The 3751-nt window shown below is 31.1% G+C and overlaps 1 long non-coding RNA gene across 1 annotated transcript; it reads right to left on the reverse strand.

Annotated features, from left to right (window-relative positions):
* Window positions 1-486: 486 nt before the first annotated feature.
* LOC135150576 (uncharacterized) lies at window positions 487-3281 on the reverse strand. The gene is made up of 2 exons (XR_010288703.1): window positions 1622-3281; window positions 487-849 (listed from the first exon to the last, which is right to left on the reverse strand). It is a non-coding gene; the product is annotated as an uncharacterized LOC135150576 (long non-coding RNA).
* Window positions 3282-3751: the final 470 nt, after the last annotated feature.

A 3751-nucleotide genomic window follows, 5' to 3' on the forward strand; every position in this document is an offset into this window, starting at 1 on the left:
GTTTGTTTAAGAAAGTGTTGTTATAAAGGTTTCACAACAATAGTCTTATTTTAGATTTGTGTTGTTAGTAGCAATACAGACAACAGTTTATGTAGTTAGGTACCCTTGTTGATAAGAGTATCCGACAAGTGTATTTGTATAAAAGAAGCTCATGTTTTAGTATGTTGTACAACGGGTTTATATTGCACATATACTTGTGTAAGACTCCTTATAACAATAGTTTAGAAACTGAAACTATTGTGTGATATCTCTTATACAACGGTTTTTGTCACAAATGCTCGAATAACAAGGATTTAGACAATGGTTTATTACTACTATTACTTATTTGTATATGTCTCAGACAACGATTTTATTCTTAAAATTGTGTTGTTTGTAGGGCTTAGGACAATTGTTTCTTTTTCTTTTCCTTTTGTATTTAGTTATGTCAGATAATGGTTTTACATAACCTAATTAAGCTATGCTGAAGAATATTATTAACAAGCCATAAATTAGTAACAAAAGTTTTTATTATCAACTATAGTAACAACATACAATCACATATACCAGCCAAAAATCAGCTACTATACAATCTCTTTCATTGCCCAATACGTAAGGACTACTTGACTTCTTACAAATTCCATGATCATCCCATGTTTTGGGAGTACACTTGCCAAATACGTTCCCTGGACATTTCTGCTGGTCAGTTAACTTGTCATTGACATGATGTACAATTAATGAGGCTGCACCTAACATGTCAAGAGAAGCTACACTACTGATGCTAGCCCGACGTTTACCAGCTTCGGAAATCTTCTAGCAGTTTGCTTGCAAAATTAATAATGTCTGCAGTAGGGACCAAACTAAGACTCCTACCTGCAAACACACAGGGCATATATAAATTTAAAAGGGATCACAGTGTGAGATAAATACTACTCGAGTTTCTACACCTAATTGATAGTTAAAGACAGTGGGTTTTGGGCACACAAAACGTAAACATGTAAAGAAGTATGTTAATCCTCAAAAAAATTATATGAGTGAAAATCCTTTAACTAGAATCCCACATGTTTAAAGGATCTTTTAAAAAGATACAAAAGAAAACATAAGCCAGAACATGTAAAACTGTGAACATCTAACAGACTATCAATTCAGAAACAACCTCCTATCCCAACAGACCAATATAAAAATACAAAATGTAACACAACATATATTCCAAAACAAATTTAAAACACTGATTGCTTCCTCGCCAAAGAAAATCACTTTAAGACATTCCAAACTTAAAATGATAATTTCCCTTGCAAAGATTTGGAGGCTTTAAGATAGTAACATATTCGAGCGGTGGAAAATACAAAGATAACACATAAAATAATAAACTAAAGAAAAATATATTTCTGCACTTGATTCAAAATTTTCTTCTGATCACTTGAAGTCATGGTCGTGCAATCTAGACATATATCTCGTATTATTAGTGAGAGAACCTGGGATGTTGTGTTAGTCATTCACAGATAATAGTTGAAAAACTCTACACACAAAGAATAAAAGAATATAGGCAGCAAAGCAATTGGACACACAAACTGACTGGCATTTACATGTAGCTTTTTGAACATTTACATGTAACCAACAGTTTAAAACCAAACAAACAACTAACCTTAACAAAATCATATGCCTCATCTACTTCTGTCATCTCCCTGTAATTGAGCATCACATCACAGATCAGAGATTAAATACAAAACCTGCAGAAGCCAAAGAAGGCCAACTTATAAACTAAAGCATTCCGACTTTTTGTGCATAGTATAAGGTCACTAAACTATATATCTACACAAATATATTTCGAACTACTTGTAAATTTACCACTCCTGTAATGCAATACTCAGCATCATACAAGATTTATGAACTAAAAATTATATTAGAGAGTCAAGTTTCCTGAAGAGTCTTTCTCTGTGTACACGAGTTCCAATTTCAAGCAACAAATTCATTAACAAACCTCAACAAAACATTCATAATTCTTGCAACAAAAACTGCATTGCATATCTACATGAAAGGTAAGTAACTGATGAGTAAACTTATTGGCATTGCTGAAAATAACAATCGGTAGGAAGCTTATTGACTAAGGTACACATCTCATAAAATTATACTCATTAATTGGGATATCATCTTTAAACATTTTATTGTAATAATAGATAACCCCATACGATATATCTAACAATGAAGAGAAACAAATGTGATTCAACTCATACAGATCAAACTTGTCATGGCAAGCCGGAGTAACATGTTACATAGGGAAATGAGGTGCTTTACATGTAAAATCAGGGCCAAATAAAAAGTAAAAGATAATAGGAATATAGAATCCACAATAAATCACTTCTTTTACTCAAAGCCATGTTATTAGTTAGCAAAACCAGGTGCTTTACATGTAAAATCAGGGCCAAATAAAAAGCAAAGGATAATAGAAATATAGAATCTATAGTAAATTACTTCTTTTACTTAAAAATGAAGAAACTTTAAAAGGCCTAATCATCTTCTTGGAATGTAACAAAAACACCCAGAAAACATTAATATGACAGTCGGCACCATCGGCATAGAAGATACTATTCTCCACTGGTCAGCGCCATATATGTGAAAAAATAGTGAACTAATATTGTATAAACATTCTAAATAGAAGAATCTCACAAGGTATATATGAAAGTACAAACTTACATGATACACCTTAATGCAAACAAATTAACTTGAGATCATAGAGCTCGCACAGAACTGAAACAGGAAAGAACAAAAGCCTCAGATCTTTTAGTTTCTACAAAACCAAAAATATCAGCAAATAAATACTATATATAAATCGAAATATCTAAAATAAATCAACTAAACCCCCAAAATACAACCCCATTTATCTTGATTTCAAGCCCCAATTATAAGCCCTAATCTTAAGAAATTGTAAAAACCCTAAACACACACAAAAATGGAGATGTGCAAACCAAATCGACACAAATAAGATAAATTAGAAGAAGTTATTAGTAATTAAAAGCAATTTGAAGAAAACCCATGAGATTAAACCCTTGATTAATCTAAGATCAAGATGAATATCCATATGTGAGCTGAGAATCGGGATGAAGGGACCAGTGAGATCGGTGATTAAGAGCTGTGATGTGTGATATTTGTGAAGTGAGCAGAGGATCGGGGGTGTGAGGGTGAGGTGAATCGAGGGAGTTAGTGAAATTTTGGGGGGAGCTGAAAAGAGTTAGTGAAATTTTGGGGGGAACTGAAAATTTTTGGGGCTTAAGAGTCTCTGTGCGGCGGAAATTTGTACAGCTTTCTTTCCACCTCTGTAGACAACTTATTTTATTTCATATAATTTTTTGTTTATTATATATATAATATTAATAACTTAAAATTATTATAAAAAATAATATTTATTTATATATATACGTAATATAATAAAATTATGTAATATTATTACATATTACATATTTTATACTTAAATTCAAATTAATTGAAATTAGCATATTTTAAGAGCCAAATATAATAGTAATATAAATAACTGAATATTTTTGTGGTTACTAATTGTTGTTTTGGGGGGGAATAACCCGGCTCATTTTTTCACCTAGATAGATGTGCTAATTTTGTTTTGATTTTATATTTATTATGTATGTTTTTTAACAATACCAATCAAACATAAATTTTGTATAATAAATTTTCATTTTTAAGATGCAAAAATTCGCATTTCTTTGATCAATTCTTGTATTTGTACTCTTTGTCTTAACAAGTATATTTATATTATGCATAT

Source organism: Daucus carota, chromosome 2 (assembly GCF_001625215.2).
Source record: "Daucus carota subsp. sativus chromosome 2, DH1 v3.0, whole genome shotgun sequence".
NCBI lineage: Eukaryota > Viridiplantae > Streptophyta > Magnoliopsida > Apiales > Apiaceae > Daucus > Daucus carota.